Genomic DNA, 8,955 nt, shown 5'->3' with positions numbered 1-8,955 from the left:
TATTGGTACTCTCTGGTGGTCCAGTACTATATATTGGTACTCTCTGGTGGTCCAGCACTACATATTGGTACTCTTCGGTGGACCAGCACTATATATTGGTACTCTCTGGTGGTCCAGTACTATAAATTGGTACTCTCAGGTGGTCCAGCACTACATATTGGGACTCTCCGGTGGTCCAGTACTATATATTGGTACTCTCTGGTGGTCCATCACTACATATTGGTACACTCTGGTGGTCCATCACTACATATTGGTACTCTCTGGTGGTCCATCACTATATATTGTGATGTAATCAAATACACTTTTATCTAAATGATCAATTCTCTCTCTCTATGGACCACCAGAAAGACCACCATCACTATGGTGATGGACCACCTGAAAGACCACCATCACTATGGTGATGGACCACCTGAAAGACCACCATCACTATGGTGATGGACCACCAGAAAGACCTCTCTGGTGGTCCATCACTATATGCTGGTACTTCCCACCAAATAGTTGCTATAAATACTTTTATCTTAGGAAGACAGCTTATGTCAAGAGCAAGAATTAATATAAATCATCAACATTCACATTCACATATATATCTTCATCCACAAAGAGCAACCACATCTACACTATATAACCTCACTTGCATCCACGTCTTCATCCACACATACATCCAGTCCAACATACTCATGTGGGGTCCTTATCTACATACACCTCTGCCCCTGTAACAGCATCTCTGCCAATATTTTCAACATTTACTTCACATGAATATCCTCAAGAGTCACATTCATCCGAATCTGTCTGGATCTCCTCCCATGTTTTGGTGTATGTTGATTATTATTAACACACACAATATCCAGTGCCCACATACACCAACACCACAACATGGCCAGAGACCCATGTGTAGACCCCAACACTACAACATGGCCAGAGTCCCATGTGTAGACCCCAACACCACAACATGGCCAGAGACCCATGTGTAGACCCCAACACTACAACATGGCCAGAGACCCATGTGTAGACCCCAACACCACAACATGGCCAGAGACCCATGTGTAGACCCCAACACTACAACATGGCCAGAGCCCCATGTGTAGACCCCAACACCACAACATGGCCAGAGACCCATGTGTAGACCCCAACACCACAACACGGCCAGAGACCCATGTGTAGACCCCAACACCACAACATGGCCAGAGACCCATGTGTAGACCCCAACACCTCAACATGACCAGAGACCCATGTGTAGACCCGCAACACCTCAACATGACCAGAGACCCATGTGTAGACCCGCAACACCTCAACATGACCAGAGACCCATGTGTAGACCCCAACACCACAACATGACCAGAGACCCATGTGTAGACCCCAACACTACAACATGGCCTCGCACATCGCTAGACCTAACACCCCTCCCACCAAGACCAAGATCACCTACAATATCAAAGAATAGTTTTAAACTTGGGCGAAGATCGTCATTAAAAACACCCCAACAAAGAGCATGGAAAGTTTTCCCTGACTCCACAAAGCCATAAAAACTTACCATTAAGGGAAAAAACCCGCGGGAACCAGACAATATTCGCGACGGCCAAGTCTCCAGCTTTCTCTAGAACCACCTGGACTTGGGATTAAACCCCTGGTTGTGAACCACCACCAGGGAAAGTCCCCTGGTTGTGTACCACCACCAGGGAAAGTCCCCTGGTTGTGTACCACCACCAGGGAAAGTCCCCTGGTTGTGTACCACCACCAGGGGAAAGTCCCCTGGTTGTGTACCACCACCAGGGGAAAGTCCCCTGGTTGTGTACCACACAACAGAATATAAACTATGAACAAGAAGCGTGTTTATAGCTGTGATGCGCGGGCAGGAACAGCATCTTAGCCAAGCAGGTAGCACTCAAATTGAGCGAGTGATTGTATAGAGCGAATCAGGATCATCTACAGAGACACCGTAAAACAATCAGTGGCACAATCCTGGCGGGAGGATGGTACAATGTCATTAGCAGCGTTATCAAAATACGCCGCACCTTATCCCACCATTAACGAACCAACGTCTAGATAATACATCAAACGATATACGAAAATAAATGCACGCTGGCGCAAATATGGCCAAAACAGTTGACCAGACCACACACTATAAATGGAATGCACTAGGAAGTGATGTGGTGGAGGCAGACTCCATACACAGTTTCAAATGTATATATGATAGAGCCCAGTAGGCTCAGGAATTTGTACACCAGTTGATTGACAGTTGAGAGGCGGGACCAAAGAGCCAGAGCTCAACCCCCGCAAGCACAAGAGTACTAGAAGGTGAAGGGACGACGACGTTTCGGTCCGTCCTGGACCATTCTCAAGTCGATTGCAAGTTCAGCCTGCATATGGCCAAAACAATTGGCAATATAGAACTATGCAGTCAAGATTATTAGCGAATTAGGAACTATATCATAACGATATAAATTATTTATCTTGTGATATAACGAGATAAGAGGAGGATTAGGCAGACCGACCTAATCCTGGCAACCGCTAGGTCCCACTACCTAGTCCACACTATAATACCAACGGTGAAGTATAAGGTAACAATACCAACGGTGAAGTATAAGGTAACAATACCAACAGTGAAGTATGAGGCAACAATACCAACGGTGAAGTATAAGGTAACACAGTACCAACGGTGAGGTATGAGGCAACAGTACCAACGGCCAGATACTAACACGGATATAAAATGCATTTTCAAAGTCCGGGAGAGAGAAGCGTGACAGTTTAGCAGAATAATTTAGATCAACAACAGGATAATTTAGATTAATTATCAGCAGAACAATTTAGACCAACAGTAGAATAATTTAGTAAACAGCAGGACAATTTAGATCAACAACAGGAAAATTTAAATCTACTGCAGGACAATTCAGCTCACCCAACTTTGCACCCTGATCCGTGTGGGGTACACAACCAACAAGGTCGGGTCGGGGTCGCCAGAATTAATGCAGGAACATCGTACCAGTCACAGTCACCCCCACCACCATTAGGTATAGTAGCTAATATTAGTATAAGCATGTCTTGGCTTAGTTAACTAGGGCGTGTGTGTGGGAACATCCATCACATAGGTTCGAACCTTCATCACGGCGCCTACGGATGTTCACAGTCTGCATTGATATCGGGTAAATTAACATAAATTTGTATTAATTATACAATGGCCCTAAGGCGCGAAAACACGCAGATTAAATCAAAATCTCTGCCATTTTAAAAGCCTCTTCTCTTTCTCAAATCTAACAGATAACTGTTTTATTCTTTGTTGATTTCATTAATGTCAGAGAGAGAGAGAGAGAGAGAGAGAGAGAGAGAGAGAGAGAGAGAGAGAGAGAGAGAAATGACAGAACCGGAAGAGACAAATGGAAGAGGATAGACGGAGACCGGCAGAGAGACCGGGTCGACCAGAGCGCAGACAGAAAGACGGACAGAAAACCCAGATGAGAGAAAAACCCGTAAACAGAGATAGAAAGACACAATAACACAGACAGAGCAGACGGAAACTAGGACGACCCGGCGGGTATCCCACCTTGTGTATAATAAGTGAATATAAGATAAACTCGAGAACATTCATTGAAGAATACAGGCGGATGAGAAAGAGCATAAAGAGAGAAACAGGATCTTAAATTTGGAGAATAAGAATACGGGAGAAGAGAGAGAGAGAGAAGAGAGAAGATGATGATGATTAGAAAAGTGATGAGAGGTGTGAGAGGAGGTGAATAACAGTGGAGAATTAAGAGGGGGCATAGAAAGAGGAGAAAGGGAGAGGACAGAGGAATGAGAGAGATGACAGCAGGCAAAGAGAAACAATGATGGGAAAGGGGGGAAGAACAGAATGGAAGATGGGATCAAGAGGTAGTAAGAATAATTGAATCCAGAGATTAAGGAAGGGGGAGGGGAAAGTAACGGAAAGGGAGGGGGAAAATAGAGGAAAGAATTAAGAGTAAAAACAGAGGGAGAGACGGAATGGGTGACAGAAAGAGACGAGAGACAGTAAAGGAATTCATAAAAAAAAGTAAGATATATTAAACCATCCATTCCATTTTACCCATGCAACGATCCATCCTCCATTCAGACAGAGATGGAGAGAGTTGAATAGCGGCCAGGCGTGTATAGACAGGATCCCTGGGGGCCGGGGGGGGGGAGGAGTGTGGAGAAGAGGGAACGAGGACGGAAACAAACTATCAGACATTTAGACGCTAGAACCATAGCCTAGCTACGCCTCGGCACGCGTGTTCAAACATTATATCCACACCCATGCACATCATCTATCATAAAATATCCAAAATAAAATCGAATATCTACATTCACATGTTTCTTCTGGGTTTGACTACATTATATATGAACACTAAGCAGCACAGGAGAGAGAGAGAGAGAGAGAGAGAGAGAGAGAGAGAGAGAGAGAGAGAGAGAGAGAGAGAGAGAGAGAGAGAGAGAGAGGATGCACCTTGGTCTTCAATAATTTAGTGAAGTAATAACAGAAAATGTAGCATACAGGAGGGAGGACTGGGTCAGAGCGTGAGAAAATGCTTAGGAACTGAAATTTCCACGCTCGGCTATACGCCAGAAGAGTAAAATAATATATGTAGTATTTTTATCCCTTTATTCATTCGAGAACTAGATTCTCGTACCAGAGAAGGTTGAGGGCCACACAGCTACCAACCAGACATGACTGGGCTGATCTTATCGAAGATTTTAAAACACCGAACAATTTGGAAGATATTGATCCAGACCACTTCTATAAAAGCGAGTGAGACAAGCGGTTGTCTATCTGGAGGGTAAAGTACCTGGCACCACAACTTCCCCGTGTTGTTATCTGGTGGCTGTTATCTAGAGCAGGGCGGATGTCCAGTCGGGTCCCCAGCCAACACACCGGTAAGTTCCCAGTGGGAACCTTTTCCCCGATCACTTTCCTCCCTCCTTCCCCCTCTTTATCCTCGCTTACCAGTAATGAGAACAAGAGAAACTAAAAAAGTTTGTGTGGCTGTTATACATCACCGACACGTCCCGGATATATATAAAAAACAAAAAGAAATTAAGACTTATATTACCATGAAAAGTTTTATCCGCATATAAGTTATTATTATAATTTATAAATATTATAGTTAACATTAGTTTATAATTACTATTATAGTAATTATTTTTATAATTATTAACAATACAATTATATATAATGTATGCCCATTGTCATGTCTCTCAAATAAAGGAGACTTTAACAGACAACTGTAACTAAACTTACGATAGTACTAGTGGTAATTGTTGTAATAGTTGCAGCAGTAATATTAATAGTAAGTAGTTATATTATTAGTATAGCAGTAATAATAGATGTGAAAGTAGTAGTAACATCCTCTCATGTGTATTTTATATATACAAAACGCTGAACTGTAATGTCAACCTTAAAAGCTTCCTAAATGATTGTAGCAAATATTAGTATAAGCAGTAACAGAATATTGCATCAAACAAAAAAAACAAAAACGGGAGAGACAAATAATAAGCCAAAAAAAAATATAACGAAACATTCAAACTAATGCCGTAAAATTCACCATAATTATGAAAACAACCAAAAGCAATCTACACAGACTAATTTGTAGCACAAATAAGTATTAACACAAATTGGGGGGGTAGAAATAGCCTAAGCTGCTCTATCCCTTTGAGATGTATTTATTGCTTATCTCAATAAACATACTTGAACTTAACACAAATGATTCAAGTGTTACGAGTTTGTTCACTAATCTGTAACGATATAACTCGAATAACAGGATCAAATAACTATACCAACATACCCAAACACGATGTTGTAAGGAAGACCTAGTTATAAGGAAATACACCATTGAGGCCGATCCTACTCGAAGATATTCATTCCCGTTAAGTACCTAAATTTACCTGAGGGGACACTAACACTCTAGTGAACTCGACGAGGGCAGGAAGCCGGAGGCTTGTCAAAGGCCAAGTACATCAAATATACGTAGACTGTATATTTCATAGCCTAATTAAAGCTATAGTAACATAGCCAATACAAAGCTAGTTACAAATCTTGCATACAGATAGCCACTAGTCTACATTAAGCTGCAGTTACATAGCATATATAAAGCTTCAATTACACAGCCTATATTAAGCTACAATTGTATAGGCTACATTAAACTAAAATTACATAGCCTATGCAGGCGATGAGTCACAATAACGTGGCTAAAGTATGTTGACCAGACCACACACTAGAAGGTGATGGGACGACGACGTTTCGGTCCGTCCTGGACCATTCTCAAGTCGATTGAGCCTATATTAAATAGCCTATATTAAACTGCAGTTGCACAGCTTACATAAAGCTACAATAACATAGCTGACAGTTTAATGAACCAACACACTCAGAAATATTTGCAGTGTATGTAATTATGTTGCAGCTTCTATTATCCAAGTAAGTGGATTTGTACCAACGGTCTACTGTCCACAACATTCAAAGAGAGCCGAATTCATATAAATGTTGAATTTGCTGCAGAAAATTCACATATATAATGTCGTGTTTTTCAGAGCGATATTGGTATATTTAAATCATTACTCAAGTTATTTAATATCGGTAATATTACTAACAGTTATTATTTAACAACTGGTAAGGGGCAAAAACGTGAGAGGGCTAATATATATCATTGGCCCAAAAAAATTTTGCGTTTTGTACTATAATTTAAGTACAGGAAAAAGTGGAAACCCAACCCTAAAACATTCGTAGAGGTTATCTTGAGATGATTTCGGGGCTTTTTAGTGTCCCCGCGGCCCGGTCCTCGACCAGGCCTCCACCCCCAGGAAACAGCCCGTGACAGCTGACTAACTCCCAGGTACCTATTTACTGCTAGGTAACAGGGACATTCAGGGTGAAAGAAACTTTGCCCATTTGTTTCTGCCTCGGGGTGCGGGAATCGAACCCGCGCCACAGAATTACGAGTCCTGCGCGCTATCCACCAGGCTACGAGGCCCCAAAGCACATATATCTACTATATAAGGTCCAAGATAACGTGTACTGGGCACAAGACTGCTTTAACAGATTACACTAGATTAGGTTGTTTTAGCTTCGTTTCCGATTTAATAGACCACAACCCGCCCTCAGACCAAGTCCATTCCATCCGGCGGTCGACCTCAAAGACGCATTCATTAATGTTAACATGTTGTTCATTCAAAATATAAATTTGTCTCAAATATAAAATATTATATATTAGCATGTTGTGCTTATTTAGACATTGGTTAGATTAGGTGTTTAGTTTCTGTTGGCGATTATTTGTAGTACGTGGGTGAAACAAGCAGTCCTTTGCCCGAAACGCTATGCGTATTAGTGACTTTAGGTGTTGTATGTACTAGCTCTATCTTTAATTCCAACATTGTGTTTGTAACTCATCTTCAATGTATGTACCTTTACCTGAATAAAAATCTAATAAAAAATCTAATGTAAACCTTTACAGCATTGTGGTTCGAACAAAAGTCGTCAGTGAAGCACTTGTTCCGGAAGTGATTGGACGTCAATCAGCTGTGAATCGCGTGTAAACCGTTTTTCATTCATAAACAGCGGGTGTATGGAATGGATTTGGGCATTCGTTTACGAGAATGGGCTGGAGGATCAGGTGATTTTCCCAGCCTATCTTCGTAAACAAATGCCAAAGTACATTCCATGCACTCGCCAAACCTTGTTTATGAATGAAAAACGGTTTACACACAACTGATGACGTCCGAACACTTCTGGAACAAGTGCTTCACTAACGTGCTCTGTTCGAACCACAATTCTACAAATGTTTCACCAACGTACGTCAAATACAAATAATTGCCAACAGAACCTAAACACCTAACCTAACCTATGCCTAACTATACATAGAATTTTTATGTACAATTTTAGAACAAACCAATGTTTAATACACAGTATGTTAAAATTGATGAATGCGTCTGGGAAGGACGGCCGCTGCTTTAAACAGCCTAGTGAGGACGGGTTGTTCGGTGACGACTTGTGTTCGAACCACAACGCTGTAAATGCTTCACCCCACGTACTATAAATAGAAATGATCGCCAACAGAACCTAAACACCTAATCTAACCAATGCCTAAATATGCACAATATGCTACTATATAAAAAAATATATATTTTTGAGAAAATTTCTATTTTGAATGAACAGCATATTAAGACTAATGAATGCGTCTCTGAGATCGAGCGCTGGATGGAATGGACTTGGTCTGAGGATGGGTTTGATTTTCCGAACACCTCTGAATCGAAACCGAACGAAGAACCTGTTGTGTTCGAAAAGTGCCTCGTGATCCTGAAAACCTAATGGAAAAATACACAATTTGATGGTTAAAATTTAACAATTTTGTTATACTCACCAATATGAGAACTTCTAATCCGCTTGCCCAATAGAAGACAACTGCTGAAGCTCCTAAGCCGTCCACCAGTATACCAACACTAGACAGGAATTTTCAATTTCCTGATATTTCTGACTTTTTCCATGAGGAACCAGCCTTCGTGCAAACTGTCCGTAACGTCTGCACCTTGTCTTTACTCACTGTCTTTTTCTTATGTAATCCTTCTTTTCACTTTCATGTTAAGAAAAATATAAATCGTAGTTTTAGCCTTAATAATGTCTGAGAGCGTAATTTCCTCAACCAGTACTCGGCACAAACCTTTCGGGATGTCATTCATTCTCACCTTCGTTCGTATTAATTTCTGCTCAAAAGTTATCATTGAACGCCTTATCTTTAGTTACCTGCTTGTAGATGCCATCACCAACAAGTTACTTGCACTTGTCGGCGCCATGATCCACGGGTGTTTGTTATGTTGCCAACATATTCAGGATAACAATGGGAACGACCACACGAGCCATTGAGCACTTGGTGCCACAACAAACACAGCGGCGCCTCCGCTCTCACCTCTTCACCTCTTTCCTGACAACTTTTTTGCTATATACATATTATATATATA

At 41.5% G+C, this 8,955-nt stretch overlaps 1 protein-coding gene across 1 annotated transcript in view; it reads right to left on the bottom strand.

Annotated features, from left to right (window-relative positions):
- LOC123754965 (uncharacterized) overlaps nucleotides 1-8,902 on the bottom strand; it is a 367,030-nt gene extending 358,128 nt beyond the window's left edge. Inside the window, exon 1 of the mRNA XM_069332916.1 lies at nucleotides 8,361-8,902. The gene's annotated coding sequence lies outside the window, so the exon portion shown is untranslated. The remainder of the gene's footprint in view (nucleotides 1-8,360) is intronic.
- Between the last annotated feature and the right edge of the window lie 53 nt (nucleotides 8,903-8,955).

The sequence above is a fragment of the Procambarus clarkii genome, chromosome 28 (genome assembly GCF_040958095.1).
Source record: "Procambarus clarkii isolate CNS0578487 chromosome 28, FALCON_Pclarkii_2.0, whole genome shotgun sequence".
Taxonomy (NCBI): Eukaryota; Metazoa; Arthropoda; class Malacostraca; order Decapoda; family Cambaridae; genus Procambarus; species Procambarus clarkii.
Note: the sequence above shows the minus strand (reverse complement) of the source record. Positions and strands in the feature narration are given on the sequence as shown.